Source organism: Pinus tabuliformis, chromosome 3_2, assembly GCF_031772625.1.
Source record: "Pinus tabuliformis cultivar Carrire ecotype Pingquan chromosome 3_2, CPIR1, whole genome shotgun sequence".
Lineage (NCBI taxonomy): Eukaryota > Viridiplantae > Streptophyta > Pinopsida > Pinales > Pinaceae > Pinus > Pinus tabuliformis.
In genome coordinates, this window is record NC_142302.1 from 461,048,999 (window position 1) to 461,070,273 (window position 21,275).

The 21,275-nt window shown below is 36.1% G+C and overlaps 1 pseudogene; it reads right to left on the minus strand.

Annotated features, from left to right (window-relative positions):
• Positions 1 to 747: 747 nt before the first annotated feature.
• The window catches only part of LOC149181289 (uncharacterized), a 35,149-nt pseudogene continuing 14,621 nt past the window's right edge, over positions 748 to 21,275 (minus strand).

Consider the following 21,275-nt stretch of genomic DNA (forward strand, 5'->3'; position numbering starts at 1 on the left):
TGATAACAATAAACCCACACATGGATAACATTTATGAGACAAAATTTAGTTTATGAGCCTTGTGCACCAAAAGCTTTCCAATCCAGAAGCTAGCTTTAAGGCACAAGTTCTTAAGTTTAATTTGAAAGCATCTTTGCTCAGTTTAGGACTAAAATCAATGGTAGTACCAGTGGCATGTCGTATGAACCCTCTTTGAATCATGGATGTTATCTATGTGATTAATAAAGTGGCATAGTCTATATGGTGGGATTTTTCTCCAATGTTAATTTTATACTTACTCCATTCCAAATTATTTTAGTTCTACATAGTTTGATTAAGGCTATCTTTATCTCTACTACATTTTCTTTCTTGACTTCACATAGTTATGTTAGAACTCCATTTTTCATTCACTCATGGCCACCTTATATTTTTTAACTTGTTTCATTATCATTTTACTTGTTTGTTGTTCATCACTTCACAACATAATGTAATTTTTTGCCTTCTCTTGATCACTTGTTTCCTCAAGCTCTCATTAGAATCAACCAAATTAGAATGTGCCCAAACAATAATTATAACTTACAACCATTATACCTAGATCAATTAAAATAAAATAAAATAAAATAAAAAAAACCATCTAATTTTGAATGACATCACTAACATGAGTGAAATAGAAAAACCATTTTTGTTTGTTCTCACATGAACCATCATAAATTCAGTACATGTCCATGATGTTTTGCAAATAATTTAAAATATTGAGAAAATTAATCGCTATTTAAATGCAACAGGTGGTGAAGAATTAAGAAGATAAGAATGACCAACTCCAAATCGGGAAGATGGCTCATAATTTCTAGTCGCTTCAATTTCAATGGCCTCCACAACACCAACCTCAGCAAGATGCATTACTTTTCCATGAAGCGTATAGCCAGGATTCAAAACCACATCCATGCTTCCAGGATACTTTCTAGCATCTTGAACTTGAAACGTTGCCATGTGCTAGTGAGGATTGAATTTTTCATTCAGTGGATTAAACCTTTCAACTCCATATTTAATTGTATTAAATAAAGTATACCTATATTAGCTAGAAACCCCACTGCCCAAACATAAAATAACGCATCTCTAGTAGAGGTGCCACTCACACACTACAAGGAAACTACCTTCTAACGAAGGTTATAAAGAAGGTTTTTAGTGTTATAAAATTCTAAAAAATTGTTAAAAAAACATCCACTAAAACATTCATTTGTGATAGTGGACGTTTTGGCAAATGTTTAAATAGAACTTCATCACAATTAAAAACATTTGGGCGACTAGAGGTTCCAGCGGATGTTTTTCTTGCGATGCGCTTAATGGAAGAAGTAGCATGGATGGGCTACATATATAAATGCACTATGCGACATACATAACTAAAAGCACTGAGGTGATGAATTCAATGAACACCAGTGCGCAATATACACCACACTAGTGCTAATAGATAAAAAATCCCTGAGGTGTTCTTCTAAGGAATGACACCGGGGCATGCATAAAATAATCGTTGTGTCGGTGGTTTTTTTTAAACTTGCAACACTGATGCATATCATTTGTACAAACACCCCAATGTGCTAGTTATACAGAAGGACTGTTCTTGTTAGTTTTCATAATGCACCAGGCTAGAAACAATATTTTATAGGAACTTAGAGTTAGTAATATGAAAGAACTGGTGTGTTAAGAATTACAATGCACCGGGATGTTAATCTCAAACAAGACCAGTGATTGAAGAGATAAACACACTAGCGTTTTTGTTCTCTAAAAAGGCACCATCCATGCAAAATGATGTCATCATGATGCTTTTATATAACATAATGCACCAATATGTTTTTATGTTATAGACGCATCGGTTTTTTGAATGAGATTTTCTCTTTTCTGGAAACATCGACCTGTGCCAATGCAATTATTGTAATTTTTTAAATACGTTATTCATTGAAAAATCGACATGTATCTTATAATAGTATTCATACAAATTAAAATTTTATTAGTGCATTTGTATATGATGTTTGGATTAATTTGTTATATTGTCAGGTTTTGCATCTCTTCATTATAATATTTAATCATCTATATATTTAATCAATGGTGTAACTTTTCACAATGACATTGGATAACACAAAAGAATAAATTAAAATGTATTTTATTTTATATCAGTAAGAGTCTCTTTGTCATACAAAATGGGATAGTTATTGGTAACCCCTTGTCTTTCAATTGGGACACTATGTTCATTACATTAAACAAAAACTTTGATTTTCATAGACAATTATTTCAAAAAATACAACAAATTGCATTGATATCAAAATAGATCATCATTCTTCGCTAGATTGTTGTCAATGCTCGAGCTACTTCCATGACTTGGGTTATCTGGACGAATGTTTTGTTGATTGCATCGATTGTTTTCAATTCCTACTCATGTTCCATCTGCGAACTTAAAAATAAAGTGTAATGAGTGTATCTACATTGATGAGAATAATGAAAATTGATATAAATAATTTACATCAATGTAAATCAAATAGAAAGAAGTGACTCATAAACTATGCACATGGTTTCAAGACCAAGTCTCATGTCTTGTTGCAACAAGTCTTTTGTTGGCGTAGTTCCATACATTGTTTCCTGCATGTTTTAAACCCCATTATAGACCAAAGATTTAAAATAGACAATTTTTTTTGTTTTATTAATTATAAACTCAGAGAAGTAAAACAACATAGATACTTACAAATTCCACAATTAATTTTTGATATGCCAATATACACTCACAATCCTTATTTAACCCAATGTCAATCAATTCTTCTGATGACTCCTTTTTGTATGTTGACACCTATTTGAAGGAATTCAAAGATGGTTGTTATAAAACAACTTAAAATATATAAAAATGAAACCTTAAGTTGTTATAAGGAAATATTAGTAATTACTCACAAACTTTGAAATCAACCATTTTCTTCATTGTCGTCTTGGTTTATGTGTTGAATGAGTTCCATATTGTTTTCTTTTCTGTTTGAAGATACTTAAAACATAACTTTTCTATATAAATCACATCAAAATGTTATGATCGATGCATTTGAAACACCTACTGAGGTTCATCTTCAAGATCAATTCAATATTTAATGCTAAATTATTTGTTTATATGTACAAAGTCAATCATGATTACATACATTTGAAGCAAGTTGTTATTGAGATGGCTCCTCCTGTGATGTAATTATGTCCATTTCTTTGACCATCTCCTTATACACGTTTTTGGACATTCCTACTAGCATGTTTCACATATCAGTGTGCTGATCATTTAGGATATTCATAATCTTCCTTAAAAAGGGTAATAAACTATTTTTATAATGATACATGAAAATTAAATATAACAAAATCGATATTAATAAATGAATGGTTTGTAGTATTATATACATATATTTCTAGAAAATAATTTTATATACTCAGGAATATTACCTTTTGAATGATTAATTTTTGTTGTTGTATGTTTTTGCTATTGCAAGTGTGATATGTCTCATTGACTATTACTCTCAAAACGCTTCCCATAGTTTAGAAATAATTTGTTTCTTAGAATCATTGGATTGATTTTTGTATTGTAAGTGGAAAGTATGTATACACGTTAATTCCACTAAATCCCTCGTAGTTTTGAAAAAAAATCCCCCCTTTCATTAAGCTTTAGCACCACTCTAGATGAGCTAAGGACCAATTCAACATCATTTACATGTTCTATACTTTTTCTTTTGTTAGAAAGACATTGATCGTTTCCTTTTTGTTTCTCCTTGTAGAACATTAAACATATATGAATTAATATATTGTTTGAAACATGTTATCTAATATTCTTAAGTATAATATTAATGAAAAATAAATAAATAAACTCATATTAAATAATATTTTTTCATTCACTTGATTCATCATTCTGCAATTTTTCTATCAAGTTTGTATGCTTTTTTGCACTCAGTTTAGAAATAGTATTATCAACCTTGTTCATTTTGTGGTTTTGCATGACACACACCAACCAATACATAGCAGTTTAACTTACATATAGTTCAAAAATATTAATTTTGTAAAGAATTTGCCTTCTCTGTTTTTTATGTACTACCATTGTGTCAAGCAATATTTTTGTTACTGGAGACTTTCTGAGACATCTTTTTATCAATATACAACCTGTATCACTCAATAGAAAAAGCCATTAAATATATTTTACAAATAAATCAAATAATTTTCAGCCAAAAAAGCTCTCGTAACTATTATGTTTATCTAAATCAATGCATTGGTGCGTTTAGAACATTAAACGCACCAACCATTTAATTCTTCAGCGTTGCCATGGAATATTATTTTTTTTAATTAATTTTAAATTATTACGATGCAATTTGTAAATTTAAACACACCGAAATGATTTAAAATTGTTATTTGGAACAAGTGCGTCAATGCATTATATTACACCGGGAGCAACAATTAACAGACTAGACAAAATCAAAAGTGCTATAATATACCGGTATGTTGTATTACATAGGGAGCACCGTTGTGTTATATTATAGATGGCACATCGCGAAACATATATTGTTTTAAAAAAAAATTAGAAAGGGCAGGCAGGGTTTGGATTTAATTCAATAATTGATTCCCTTACTTTACATGTCAAACACTATATATATAGTAAGTACATAAACTCATTAAATCTAAAATGCCTAAATTGAAAAACCCTAATTGTGAAGTGGTAGAAAAAGTTAAACTCTAAGGTGAAATTTTCCAAAAAGTAAGGGAACGTAAGTATTGAATTTTTTTGTTTTTGGTCTAAATTTTAATTAAATTTAAATAGGAAATCAGATCGTAGAAAAATTTACTAGTAGAATCTATAGTAATTTTTTATTATACAAGTTTTTTTCTTTTTTTTTTCTTTTTGTAAATTTTAATAGTAAAATTTAAGATTTTTACTATTCAGGGTTTTGAATGAATCACCATACCTTTCAATTTTTTATTTTTCAGTGGATCCAAAATATTTTGCAGCTCCATGATGCTCCTAATATGTATCTCTTGCAAATGATCTCTCTTTTAATTTAATCCTAACATAAATTGTAAAAATAATTATTAGTAAAATAAACAATAAAATTTAAAAAATTTACTAAGTTTTTGAGTGAATCACCATACCTTTCAACTTCTGATCTTCTGAATAGTTTTGTTGCTCCAAAGTATTCCTCTACTACACAATGCTCCTGATATGTCTCTCTTGCAAATCACTGAGTTGAAATTTTGGGTAAAATAATTAAATGGTGAATAAATTTTTTCTATATAAAAGACACTATGAAATTAGATTTTGAAAAACCAATCGCTGCTCATTTTTTAATTAAAAAAAAAAATAGAATATTTTTTTTTCAATTTCTTCACACATCAGTGTGTTTGATAATCAAGTGCAATGGTGTGTTTATAAAAAAATCACACCGACATTGTTGGGGCGCCAAATGTTTTCAATGCACCAACATGATACATTTTTTGGAAATCCCGAAACAGTGTGATTAATATTTTTTTAAGTAACGGTGTGGTTTCTATTTAAAAGCATCAGTTCTTTAATTGTTATCAGAGCACCGAGTTGGTTGAATTTCTTTTTATTTTTTAAAATCGAGAAACAGGTGCTTAATAGTGTTTTTTTTTAACGCATCGGTGTGTTTTTGTAGAAGAGCATTGACATGATAACATAATTTTTTCCGCAATGTCGGAAACCAGTGTGGGTTTTATTTGAATGCCTTGATGTTGTTAATTTGTTAAAGGCATTAGTGCACTTTTTTCTGATAAGTGCTCCGGTTGGGTTTAAAAGTTATCTAGACTTTTTATTTCACACAAAATCGCATATTAATTTCAAATTATCTTTTAGGATGCATCCACATGAATTACAATATTTCATAGTATACATTTTCCGCTTAAAGTCGCCTTATTCTTGAAAAATGGTTTGAAAACTATATTGAAATTTAGATTGTGGTTATATGGTTGTCGAGATTAATTTTAGATATGCACGATAAATTTTATTTCTGATTTTTCTCAAATGCAGGGACAAAATATTAATAGTATCAAATGGTCAATTCTTCAAATTCCAGCTCGTTCCATGTCACTGATCAAATTCCTTCACAGAGTTCTCCATTTCCATTTCTAGTAAGTTCAAATTTTATTCATATTTTGATTATGTGATTGAATTTTTTTTAATCCATGTCAATTTGAATAAAAATGTATCCAAATTTGTAAGAACCTAATCAGAATTAAGTTTAGATGCAGAAAATATTCCCCCATTTCAAAAATGTCGGAAGCTCTTATCAGGAGCAGCATATCACAAGCATATGGTAGATGAAAATGGACAGCCTCTTCACCCTTCCAATTGGAACATGGCATCTTCCAACCGTAATCCTGGATCAACAATGGTAATAATTGTTTGGTATGATCTAATTTCAACAAACAAATTACATTGATATGCTTACTAATATCATGGATATTGTACTAATGAAGTTTAATATTTTTTGAAATTAGAATTCTAGCGACGATGAGTGACCCACTACCATCTTTCAGGGCACCCCACTACAATATCAACTCGAGAGAAGGTTGCATTAAGAGCAAGAATCGGAGAGGAAGCATACAAAGAATGGTTGAGTCAACCATCTATTCAATTCTCACTATGTCCAGATTCACCAATTAGGAATGACTACAACAATAGTAGTTCTTCATCGTATGTTGGAAATGGAGGCAATCAAATAGAGGTTGGTATGGACAATTACTTACGGGATACAATTTCTATGGAGGCAATCTTGTTAGATGCATTTCAGAACAATGAGCTAGGGGATGATTCTCATATCATTGATACCTTATTCGAAAGCCTGAAATCTGCTTCCACCACCCCTCTCTTTGGACCTAGCAGCAAGTTTAAGTCTACTTAGTTGGGGACAATGATTTTGTTGTACAACATGAAAAAAAAGTTTGGCATGTCAAATGCATGTTTCTCAACAACATTGAGTTAATTGAACTGCATGATCGATCAAGTTCCTTATATTTTTTCACACAATCAAAATTAAAAATGGTTTATTTTATGGATGTTAAATATGGACATTATACAATTATATTCCGCACCAATTGTAGGAAATTCAAAGATAAGGTTCTTCCAAGTGATAATGTCTTGCTGGGAAGATGCGAAGAGGCAAAGCAGTTGTTGAAAATGTTGGGTCGTGAGTACATATCATATCATGCATGTCCGAATGATTATATTCTATAAGAGGAGAATATGAAAACAAAGAGATATGTCTGAAATATGGGCATGGTAGATACCATAATTCAAAAAAAAGGGTAAATCACATGGTCATCCTCATAAGATATTGAGGCACATGCCTATAATCCCAACGATTAAAAGACTATTTTGTTGCAAATAATTAGCTATGTTGCAGAGATGGCATGCCTCACACAAAAGTGAGTCAGGAGTTACGTGAATCCCAACATATTCAATAACCATGAAGCATATATGGCCTGAAAAATTCAAAGATAAAGTACGAATTCTACGACTCATCATTTCCATGGATGGCGTCAACCCATATTCCCTCCAAAGCATCAACTATTATGTTTGGCCTATAGTAGTGATCAATAACAATATCCCCCCATCATTTTCTATGAAGAATGAACATATTATGTTGGTTCTCATAGTCTCTGGTAGAAGACAAGTGAATGATATGGATTTCTACTTACAACCATTAGGAATGGATACATGTGTACGATGTATCAAGACCCATCACAACAGAGAGGAGTTTTACATTGTATGGCATATGTGCTTACACCATACATGATTATCCAGGCTTAAGAGTTTTCTCTGGTAAATTGCATTCTTATTGATTTGTTTAGTAACAATATTGTTTCGCATATTAATTTAATTTGTTGCAATTATTCAAATCTTCATGGTCGCTATTGTGTTGGCTTGTATACAATAATTTCGCATGTCTTGTAACAAAAGGGTATCATGGATGTAAATTTTGTGGATCTTCTATGAAGGCTAGGTGGTCCAACCACCTACGAAAGCCAGTGTATGACTACTCCATGGCATTACTCCCAAAAGAACAACTTTACAGAAGAGAAACATCTATTTTCAATGGTAAACTAGAGAGAATCCAAAGGCTTGCAATAATGACAACAATTGAATGACTTAGAGCATATGAGAGAGAGAAGGAGAAGAAGTTTCCATAAATGTTCAATTCAAATGGGGAGCCTATGTTTGATGATCCATAATTCTTCGACACTTATGTTGATAAATTGCCCAATATTAGGATGAAAAGGAAAATTGTATTTTATAAGCTCCCATATTGGGAGCATATGAAGATTTCCCACTTACTAGATCACATGCATATATTTAAAAATGTTTCATCTTCTTTATGGAGGAACATATCGTGGAAAGAAAGTGACACATTGGTTGTTAGGAAAGATCTTATTTCTTTGAAAATTAAAATGAAACATTGACCAAAACAAGAAACTAGAGGAGAGAATGTTCCCTCTTGGTCTTTCAAAGAAGACAATGTCCCATGGATTTTAAAGAAAGATGATCTTTCTTTGGGAAAGGAAGTTATAATGAGTGTGGGGGTGTCTTATTTATATGGGTCTTCACTACGACATTGCTTGACTGTGGAAGACTGTTTGTCAAGGTTGAAATCATATGACCATTTAAACCTTTTAAAAGTACGTATGTCAAAAACATGATTTTATTATTCTTTTATTTTTATGTAATGGGATATTTTATAATTATTTTTCTATAATGTACTATTTACTGTGTGGTGTCATTATCCTCTGCTTGAGCGTGGGTGTGTGAGCCATGACTTCCCCCAAGACCTTCAACATGCCATATCTAAATTATCTGCATTTGTACATTGGGCCACATCAAAGGAGATTCATATGGTTAGCATTCCATGGTGGCATCAAGAGATAGCTAATATTGTTTGTATGTTTGAGGAGGAGTTTTCGACGAGTTTCATGGACTTGTAGGTTCATCTTCTAATTCACCTAGTAGATAAGGTTGAATTAGTTGGGTTATTGGAAGGTTTTGTTTGACAAAGAGAAAAACCTAAGGGGTCTGTCGCAGAGGGGTATATATCATATGACTCTTTTTATTATGCCAATGAGTACATCAAGCAGATTGACAACACACCAGGTGTGATGATTTGGGACAACGAAAGGGATGAAGACGAAAGAGAAGGGTAGCTTCTCGAACGAATAGAAGGAGGTGCATGATAAGGAGTAAGTTTATGCTTATCATTTGTCAAAATACTACGCAGTAACTATTCACACTGAACTTCATATTAATGCATATTTTGATCTCATATATATGTATATATATTGTCTTGATTTCATCAACGAATTCATAAATTGAAGCCATCAATAAATTCATTCTTTACAATATGGAAGCAACACAATCATTGGTCGCATTGTACAAAGATAAGAGGAGGAAATGGGGCAATAATAGAAAATAATTCAAATGGTTAAATGGTAGAAGTGTGTCGTATCCTAATCATTTAAAATAAAATATGCCAATGACATGCCCTAACAATTGGGTTGTTGATCAAGTTAGACACATGACGCTGTAGTTTTTTCATTTTCTTTTAGTTTTGTTTGTTTATATCTATGTGGGCATAGGGACATCATTTTTCGCATGAAGGATATCAATGATGTATGCATGACACAAGATCATGGAGTGGAAATAAAGTTCTACAAATTTACTCATGCTAGCCACCGTGATCAAAACCTAATGCAGGGGACATTAGGTTATGATGGAAAGATACAAGAGATCATTCAAGTGGACATATCTTCGTTCCAATGTGTTACTTTTAGGTGCAAGTGATGGGGCACCTTTGATCAGAACAATGTAAAGGAATATCACAATAGTGGGCTAATATCTATCAACTCTAAAAGATGTGGCATGAAGCTAGGGAGACTTATGATTTCCCAAAACACTAGAATAGGTGTTTCTTTACCCAAATGTGTTGGATAGGGGTTGGTCGTTTGTATTAAGACATGACCCTAGATCAAAACATATTTTTGAGAACAACAGTGTTTTCATGCCAAGCGAGGAAGATAATTAGGGTGATGACAATGGAGAGTGATATGTACTTGTGTTATTTCATCATTTATACTATTGTATATTTTTGTTGTCATTATTTCGCTAATTATATTATTTTTTATTCGTCTTGTTGGAAATTATAATATAATTGGTAAGATTCATAATTTTTTTTATTAAATGAAAAATGCATTTATTAATATGAAAATATAACTTTCAATTAAAAAAAAAAAAAATCATCAATGCGCCCAAAAAACAGTCATGCACCAGATTTGGTGCGCCTTAAAACACAACCACGCCGAAATTGGTGCACAAACACCTATGGTGCATCGTTGTTAGTTCACAAATTTAAAATTTCATAGCAGTGCATCAAACTTATGCATCGGTCTACATGTATAGCATTTTATCACAATTATGGAACAGTCATGTTATCGAACACACCGAGCTATAACTATATGTTTAAATATTATTTGTGTGATGCATTTGATAAATATGATCGCGTCAGTGAGAGAAACATATCAAATGCATTGAATTTGATATGGTGATTAAAAGGCATTTGTTTGACATTCAAATAGACTTAGTGATGCATTTTTGTTTCCTATTTAGATTATGTGAAATAAATATTTATTTTTTATATATTTATAACTAAATTATTTAAAGTAGACATGTCTTTATCATTGTGAACATGATGTAATATTAGCTATGATAAATGTGAAAAACATGAATTTTAGTGATTATCTTGTGATAATTATGTGGAAAAAAAAAATTGAGTTGTTCATTAAGAAATAATAAGATATATTATTTGTCAAAAGTCTAAATCTAATATATTATCATTTTTGTATTATTTAACTCATATTTATTATTAAAAAGAATTAAATTTAAACCAGTACAATAACAAGTAAAGAACCAAAATAACATCAAAATGTTGTAGAATTATGGTGTAGAATTGCCCTGCTCAAGGAATTTGAATCTAAATCAAGACACACAATTCTAATCTACTACTCTATGGAAATTAATTCACAATTGAGAACAAAAATCTCAGACAAGTAATAAGAAATAACACACATGCACAATATTTTTCTAGGGGAAAGAAACTACTAAAAACCCCATAACGCCAATGAATTTGTTTCATAAAGAAGACCTCGCGCGAGGAAAAGTGTCCGACACCCATGGAAACTTGACCTAAGCTTTGCTGGTTTGCAACCTTTGGCTTCAATCTCCCTATGGCGGGTCTATGCCCCCATGGATATTTTCTTCTCGACCTTCACTGGTGTTTCTTGTTTGATAGCACCTGTTGTGGACGAGCCCATTTGGCTCACTATCCCTGCCTCTTTGCCTCTCCTGGTGGTGGGACTGGCTCCTTTGTCTTAGCCTTGTGTTTTTCTCATCTGTCAGCGCCTGTTGTTGTCGTGCCATTTGGCTTGAAGTCCCTATCTCTCTACTTCGCCTCTCGTGTTCGTTTGGCTATCGCAGCCTTGAGCTCCATCCTCCTCAGGCATGTCCCTCTTTATTCTTTGGTCGACTTCTTCTATTTCAGTCAATGGGGGTCATAGGTTTCTCGGGCACGGTCCTATAGGCCCTTTGTGGTGAGCATGTCAATGCCTTCTCAGGATGAGCCTCTACAGGTTTCCACCACACCTCTGTAGGCAAAAATTATTGCATTCAACTCTCTTGTCGCCTCTGACCCAAAATTCTGGAAGAAGGGGGACTCTAAGTTTGTGAAGAAAGCTTATGATATCCCTAAAATTGAAATTTGTGCCCCTCAAGCTCATTTAAGAGCTCTCCAGCTAGCTGATCGAGGCTTTATTAGGAAGTTCATGGGCCTTTGGCCTTCCTTTCGTAATGTCAAGGCCTAGGTTGAAAAGAACTAGAATCCTTTGATCAAGGGGGGTGTGATTTCCTCCTTTTGTGGCAAAGGATTCTATATTTTTTTATTTTGAGAGTTGTCTGGATCGTGACCTTGCTTTTCGAAGTGTCCCATATTTTATGGGGGGCCAAGGGCTCTACCTGGTTGGTGGAGCCCTAGTTTCAACCCCGACTATGATGTTCCTTCCTTGATTCCTGTTTGGGTGAAAATCCCTTACCTCCCCCTATGCTGCTGGAATGATGCAACATTCCAACTTATTGGAAACTCTCTTGGGAAATACATTTACTTCTCTAAACTGAAGGATGGCATATTCTTCTATCCTCGGATATTCATGGAGGTGGACCTTGAAAAAGGGCTTCCGACAATAATCAACCTCTATATGGATAGTTAATCTCACGTATAAGAGGTTGACTATGATAAACTGCCCTTCAAGTGCAAACTATGCCATGAATATGGGCACTTTATTAAATTCTGTTGTAAAGGAGGAGACTCTATGGAGAAACAATCTGGGGGATCAAAAGAGGAATGGGTGCAGGTCAAGAATTACAAGTCCTCAAAGATCGCACCCCATGACAACTCCCATGGTTTGCAGATGGCCTCGACCTCCCTAATTTGTCTGCCATGTGGGGATGGCTCGGGATTAGAAATTGTGAACAACTTTGAAGTATTAGGCTCGCAGGCTGGTGTGGAAGGTCTAGAACCCACCCTGCCTCCACCTCTAGTTTCTAGGGCCTCCACCCAAGCCTCCCCTCTAGTGGACACATGGAGACCAGATCAAGTCTAGAAACTAATAGCTCCTCGGAGGACTCATCAGATGACAACGAGGAATTAGAGGGATTCATGAACTCTTTTGAAGGAAAGGGACCAACAATGCAGCTAAGCTTGGTCGAAGGCAGATCAGGCAGGCCTAGAAAGAAATAGCCTGTCTGAAATGAGAAGACAAGGTGAAAAACAAATAATGAAGTCGGATGGGAAAAAACTAAGAAAGACAAAGAATTGGGAGTACAACACACTATCCCATGTCAGCTGGAAAATGTAAGAAACAAAGGAGGTGGAGGGAAGAAAGAAAACAACTCGGTCCCTAACAAGGCAACAGGGAATGCAAAAAAGTGATTAATGAATATAATATCTTGGAACTGTAGAGGACTAGGTTCGGTAAAGAGAATCATGGAGGTAAAATCCCTCATCAACAAAGAAAGACCCAAAGTTACGCTACTACAGGAAACCAAGATAGATGAGGAGTCTATCAACTCCATTAAACACAAATTTTGGAACACTAGAAATATTGAAATAGTCAGCTCCAGAGGGGCGTCTGGAGGCCTTTGCACTATGTGGAATCTGGCAAATCTAAACCTGGTTAGTACTCTAAAAACTACACATTGGATAGAAACTATTTTTAATAAAATTGAGAAGTAGCAACTCTTCACTGTGATAAATCTGTACATGCCCACCCACTTCCGGGAAAAGAAAGAATGTTGGAATTCCATGATGGACTTGAAAAATACTAAGTATGGGAATAACTGCATTATTGGGGGGGGGCTTCAATACTACAATGGGTTTCCATGAAAATAGGGGGGGCTCCATAATTAGGGACGCCCATCAGTAATACATGGAGGATCTCATCTTAGCCTAGAACTTATATGATGTCATACACCAAAAATTCCTTTACACCTGGTCTAATAGAAGAGTGGGCATAAATCATATTGCAGCTCATTTAGACCGTTTCCTTACAGCTGACAATATCCTAACTTTGAACTACTGCCTTAAGTCAGCCATCCTCCCTTGGGTTGGATTGGACCACCGTCCGATCCACCTGGAAATCTCCATGCCCCTAGATCTGGGGCCCATTCCCTTCCATTACTCTCCTTAATGGTTGGAGGTCCCCAACTTCTTTGAAATGGTCTCCACTTCCTGGTCGGGATGGATTGATGGAAGCCCAATTACAATCTGGGAGGCTAAGATACGCATATTTAAAAGAGACATGAAAACTTGGCTAAAGGAGAACAAAACAGAAAGGAAATTCAATATAAAAAATATGGAAGAAAAAATGGTTGCAATCCAAGGACATATGGAAACCATGCCGATCCAGGTTATGGATATCCATAAAGAAGTAGAAACCTTCAAGAGCCTTCACAAATCTCTCGGAGAGGAAGAGGAGTACTAGATATTAAAATCAAGAAATAACCGACTTAAGGCAAGTGATAGAAATACTAAATTCTTTCACAAGAAAGCCAAGTTTAAGGAATAAAAAAACAATATCACTCAAATTACCCATGGGGGAAAGACCATCAATAAATTTGAAGAAATCAAAAGAGCAGTAGTCGAGCACTATAAAAACTTGTATACCAAGGACCATACATAGGATTTGGATAGTGAAGATTTATTCCTTGAGGGAATTCCACCCCTTGTTTCAGTAGATTGGAATAGATTGTTGATTGCTCTTCCCACGAAGGATGAAATCCAAAAGGTTATCTTTTCCGTCCCCCTGGATAAAGTGTCGGGCCCAGATGGTTTCTCGGTGAGCTTCTACCACTCCTTATGGGATGTCATAAAGAAATATCTATGTAGGCTAGTGGAATACTCCCTTAAAAATGGTGCAATGGGGGGCAACATAAATTATTCCTTCCTAACCTTAATCCCTAAAGATCCGAACCCCTCTTGATTCTCTAGATTCCACCCTATTTCCCTCTGCAATGTCTTATAATATTTTTTCGAAGTTGTTGGCCTGGCATTTAAAGCCGCTTTTTCCCCTCCTAATCTCTGGAAATCAAGGGAGATTTTTCCCTGGGAGACAAATTTTTAACAACATTATCCTCATCCAAGAAGCCCTGGACTCTAGCTGGAGGCGGGGTGATCAGGGCATGATTATTAAACTGGATATGGCTAATGCCTTTGACCGGGTTAGACACAATTTCCTATAGAAAGTTCTCTGTAAACTGGGTATGGATGAGACCTTCATAAGATGGATAAATCTTTGTATAGCCTCCCCCTAGATTGCTCCATTGGTGAATGGTCAAGTTACGGGTTTCTTTAAAGCTTCTAGAAGTCTTCGTCAAAGATGTCCCCTCTCACCCTTTCTTTATATAATTATGGCCGATGCCCTGAGTAGATATTGGAATCTGAGCAGGCCTCCCTCAACCTCCCAGGCATTTGTTTCTTGGAGGGCATCAAAAGAATAAACCATGGACAATTTGCGGATGACACTATATTAATGGGAGGTGCTTCTACCACTATTTTAAGGAGGTTTAAAAATATTTTTCTCAGTGCATCGAGGGGAGCTATGAGTGACAATAAGGGCCACATATGCAGCTGGAAAATTACAAGGCAAAAATAAAAAATAAAAAATAAAAAATATTGAGGAAATTATGGGATTTAAATCTATCTGGGACTAAAGATATTTCAACTACTTAGGGATCCCAATATTCTTGGGACGAGCCGCATTGAATTCCTGGAAAAAAGTGCAAGAGAAAATGAAATCCAAAATTGTAAACTGGGGTGGAATTTGGCTCAATAATGCAGACAAAGAAATTCTGGTGAAGTCGATCCTTTCAGCTATCCCCCTATATCAGTTCACATCTCTACAAGCTCCCAAAAGTGTGCTTCACCAAATGGGCATGTACATCAGGAAATTCTTGTGGGAAGGGGGGAAAACAGAAACCAAGAAATATTGACTTAGTAAATTGGAAAACCATCAGAGCCCCAAAGCAGCATGGTGGACTGGGGATTAGGGACCCAGGAATTGAAAATATGGCTATAGGAGAAAACATTTACTGAAGCTCAATCAGAAATCTGAGCCAGTAGTGGTCACAAGTTATCAAGTCTAAGTATCTATATCTATCAAACGACTAGGATGGACAATTGGCCTCTAGATGGGGTTCTCCCATTTGGCATTTGATCAATTCCTCCAGGGATCTCATCACAAAATATTTAAGCAAGATCCCTAGAAATGGTGCCACTATCAATATTTTTTCTGATTCAATTCTCAACCTTCAATCCCTATATTTTGATCAATCTCTAGAGGATCATTGTCTATTCTTGGAAAGTAAAGGGGTGGTTTCATTGGATCAGATTGGGGAGTGCAACCAACAAGGTGGTTGGAAGCGATGGAAGATGGATAACATCCTGGATGCTCTTTTCCCCCAACGAGAAATGCTCCTGTGGTTGTTAAGTGGTCATTCCCCCATTTCACAAAATGTGGAAGATAGTTGGGATTAGAAGAATGCCAGCTACTCTATGAAGAATGGCTATTTGCACATGCTCATTGATACCCATTTACCTCCTAAACATTTGGTTTGGGGGAAAATATAGAAAACAAATTCCATTCAAAAAATCAATTTCTTCTGCTGGCTCCTCACCCATAAAAAAAATTTTACTGCTAAAAATCTTAGAAAGCGGGGGCAGATTGGCCCCTTAAGGTGTCCTCTTTGTGAAACAGAGGAGTTGATCTCTCATCTCTTCCTACAGTGTCATGCGACGAAGGAAGTTTGGGTTGTGGCCCTTGGTCCCCTATAATGTAGAACCATCTGGTGTGTAGACATGCATTCCTTCTTCAACGCTTGGAACAAATCATATGTGGGCTACCTTCAGGCCAAAAACAAATTTAAGGAGGTTTGGTCTGATCTCCCAAAGTATATTAATTGGAAAATATGGATATCCAGGAATAAAACGATTTTTAGTCCGTCCTGGCTCCCAACAAGGAATATAGTCATTACATCCCTCTCGACCTGTATGGAACTGCATAACCGATCAATGACCCTTCCTTGGATCGATTGGAATCTTCTTGGATGGCCTCGTGGGTGGTCCTCCTGACCCCTCGGGATTTGGAGCAAACTCCCTGTGTTAGGGCCAATTGGATTTTGAGGCTTTCCCTGATTAACTAGGTGGACTGACTAAAAACCACAAATAAGTGGACTCTTCAATTCGAAAGTGCGTCAAAAAGTAATCTTGGGGTGGCAGGAGGGCAAGGGATTCTAATTAATCCTGAAGGAATCATTTAATTTAGTTGTGCTTGGGGGCTAGGCAGGAAGACCAATAACCAAGCAAAAGCGTCTGAAATTCTCCTGGGACTAATCTTGGCACAAAGAAATGGGATAAAAAAATTCAGGTGTTAGGAGACTCCATGATCGTTATAAAGCATATGATTAACACTTCAAAGGCTAAGATCACTAACTTGAACCAAGTCATTATGAGAGCCCAAAACTTGCTCCTTGCTTTTGACTCGATGTCCTTCTATCATGTCTTAAGGGGAAATAATCTTGATGTTGACAGACAGGCTAATAAGGCATGCCATCTAGATGAGGAAAAAAGTGTAATAAATGATGTTGTGCTCACGACAAAAATTCCTTCATAAAATGAAGAGAGGTATATGTAGGTGGATAATAAAGTCTCAAAGGATTGCTAAGGAAGTGGAAAAGTCGCATTTAGCATTCCATAAAGATATGAAGCCTCTCCATCCTCCCCTTATCTCTACCATACCATATTCCTCCTCCCCACCCCTCCCCCATCCTATCCCTCCCCCCCCCTCCCTCCCGCCTCCCTTCCTCTTTCTCCCACTCCCTCCCCTTCCTCGTTACCCTCCCCTTCCCCCTCCCGTGTGGCCCCTCCCTTTACTTATTTTTCCCTTCACGATATAATCACCACCATGGGTTCCTCCTCCCCCTATCGCATCATCCTCCACAAGTTCCTACCAGCCATGAGGACTTGTGGCAAGCCAAAAATCCACACTCACTCGAGATGTGGCATCATATGGAATTTTTGTACTACACCTGTTCCAAGCTTAAGTCATAGCATGCGGCCTCACCATTCTTGCCATAGTTCTTGGAGAATTGGGTGGTGCATCACCTCGAGCATCTGCAGGGATTTGAGAATTACGAAGCATAATTTAATTTAGGACCTCAATGAATTCAAGCTCGCTCATGGGAGAATTGTGGGGATGGTTCATAGAGATCAAGAACTTAGTGGGAAATTAATGGAGGATGGTAGAGTTGTGATGGAGTACTCATGGGATCTCGATTACAACAATCTCCTCGCTCATCTCTGCATCACCTCTCAGTTAGGCAGTAGTTATAAAGTGCAAAATAGTATGTGGATTTTGTACGTTTTAAGGTTTGAGAGTGGGACGAAGGCCTCTGCAAAAGACTGGTGGCTAGATCCAAGGCTAATGTGTATCATTTTCTGTGTCACGAAGACTAGGAATTATGTTGTGAAAAGTCGAAATGACGGATGGAAGGTCTACCCATCTGAGGTTTTAAATGAAAAAAATGAAATTCTGAGTATAACTGAGGGGTCGTGAGTGCTGGAAGGTCTAGGCTTGGGTAGTTCTAATTTTTTGCAGTCAAGATGGATTTGGGACACCGGGTGGGTTCATAATTCTCTCTGAATGTGGGAGGATAATTGGAGTTGGAGTGAGGTTGGGAGGTGCATACTTGCCAAGGAACAAGGTAGTTTTTGGAGGGCTAAAGAGGGTTCCTGGCTATGGGAGAACGTGGAAAATAGTGAAAATTACTGGATCCTGATAAAAAGCGAAGTTTTGGAAGCCAACATGAAGGGCTCAAATGATAGTTCTTGGTCGGGCACGTGGGGAAGCCACAGGCCTAGGTCTGGAGGGATGAGAGCTGGTTTCTTGATGTAGGGTGGTAGAAATAGACCCTCTTGTTTCACTGTGTTCAAGACCATTGGGGCCTAAGGGAGACCCTAATGCAGTATGCACCAACAAATGCATGAGAACATGACTATGCAAGAATGAGAGATATAGAAACAGGAACGCATCAAGTAATTGGAGGAAAAAGTGGAGGCACTGCGCCATCAGATGGAAAATTTGAAGATCAAGGTGGAAACCATGGAGGAAGGCATGGAGGCAAACATGGAGGGTGTGACAGACTAAAAGAATTCCAAAGACTCAGAAGATGCTTCTCTTGGCGTGGATCTAAACTTCCCAGCTCCAATGCATATATGATCACGCCTGTCTTGTTTTTGTTTTATCAAATGATGAACTGTAAATGCATATACCTCTTATTTCAATTATGTCGAAGTTATAGTTGTAAATATCCCAGAATGGGAAACTTTTGTAATCAGGATAGCCATATCTACTGCAATAGTCTATATGGGCAAATAAATTATTATCAACTTGTTGAAGCATGGATAAACTGATGTAAAGACCCGATTTTGTTGTGAGAAGGCACGGCTTTTTTAATATAATCTATACTCATTCTAGCTATAAAAAAAAAAACCCTTAAGCCCTCTTGCATTAACCAGATAAATAAAGAATGTATTAAAATTTCTATCTCACTCTGAGATCAACCTGCAAGTGAATAACCTCTCTCTCTTCTCAATGAGAAGATCAAACCCAGAATTAGTCAATATCTGCCTCTTCTTGAGCCCCTATTTCCTTGCACAAATCCTAAGAAATTAGCCCTATTCTATAGGAATTTTCCTCCAATTCATTGTGCAATTCCTAAGGTTGGATCATTGATTGCATGCAACACCTGTACACTCAAGACTAGTATACAACTGATGTTACACTTCCTTGGAATCTCCACCTCATCTAGTGAACTCAAATTCCCTGCATGCACTGGCTATTTTGAGCTGATTGATCAGTTAACTAAATGGTCACTAAGTTAGATTGTTATCCCAATGCACAAGTGACCTCCAACTAGTTCTATCAATAGTTAGAACTAGTTTAACTAAATACAACTGAAAATAGCTAACCTTGATTGCTACAAATTAGCAATCACACATGCATAAGTGAACTACAAGCCCTCTAACTCAAATTTACTAAGCTAGTTGAGTGAAAAGAGAAATGCCACCTCAATTAAATGCCTCCAAGTATTTTGTTGATGTGGAAATTCGAATTTTCTCAATTTGACCAAGGCAAAGTCAAATTGAGACTTTCTTGCTACACTTCTCAACACTCCCTCTTAGCAAGAAAGGGATTTTCAACCACCCCTATCCTGCACCTGTGGAAAGAAATGTAGCAATACCTCTCATTGTTACTACTGCTATTGTGACTACTGCAACTGAGAAGCATAAAAAAATTGAATCAATTGTGTCTACAACTCTCTACTGATAAAATTGTGTTGTTGTTGACTCTGCTATTGAGCCTCTTGCTCTGTTGTCAACACTCCTCTACACTCCTTAGTATCTAATTGACAATTATCCTCCTACTACTGAATATTGTTGACCCCTATAGCATGGTAATGAACCATGAGGATAACACCTCCATGGATCCTGCCTAAATTTATGCAACTCTGGAACTAAGGATCTACGTCGCCCCACCTCACTCCTTGAGGTATAGTTGCATGCATGGAAAAATATACCTCTAGATCGTAGAGGTTTCTCACTCTGAATTAAAATTACTTCTCTTACCTAGTAGTTGTGTGTCTTATAAAGGCTTTCCCCTTATTGAATATCACATCATAGCCACGGTCTTCCAAAACTTCTATGGAGCTGAGGTTCTTCTTCAAGCCGAGTACAAACATAACATCTTTGAGGAAAAGAGCAGATCTAGACTCCCTCTTAAAGGTTACCATACCAATCATGGTAGCATTGTACCTTCCTTCATCTCTAAGTTCAATATGCATCTAGATATCTATTACCTCCAGGTCACTGAAAAACTCTCTCCACCCTATCATGTGGAATGAGGCACTCAAGTCCAAGTACCACACACTCCCCATCACAATGTTGACCATGCATGTGATCAAGGTGAAGTCTAACTCGAATTTTGAAGCCAATTATTCACCTGCTACTCCTATTACAGGCTCCTTTGTTAGAGTTTTTGTGTGGACACTTTGTAGCATAGTGCTTGAATTTATGAAAGTTGAAACATTTTATTTTGGACAAGTCCTTCTAACCCCTTTGGATGAATTCAACCTCTCTTTGGGATGTCTTTCCCTTCGCCTTCAATCTTTTTCAACTAGAGAAAATTCCTCTTTGTATCTATGGGTATTACTCCATCTCTGGTATTTCTCTTGAACTCTTCTTAAACCAAATCAAACCATAACATTTCCCACTTTGCAAAATTTCCCTTCCATTCACTAAGTCCTTGTAGTTATGCCATCTTTTGGGAAGCCCTAGAAGAACTAGGCTCACTGGTCATCTTCTAAAAAATTCACACCAACCCCTCCAAGCTCATCTCGAACTTGTGTAAATATGGTGAGATACTATGGAATAGTGTCATTCTTATACATCTTGATATTTTAAAGTTTGTCTTTGAGGGCCAATTTTCTATGGTCACTACTATTCTTAAATAGCTCTGTTACTACATTCCACATTGTGAAAGGAGTTTATTTCCCATGGAGATTTGAGAAAATGTGGTCTCACACTCCCTCCAAGATAATTCTCCTCACTTTCGCTACAACTTTCTTCCATTTG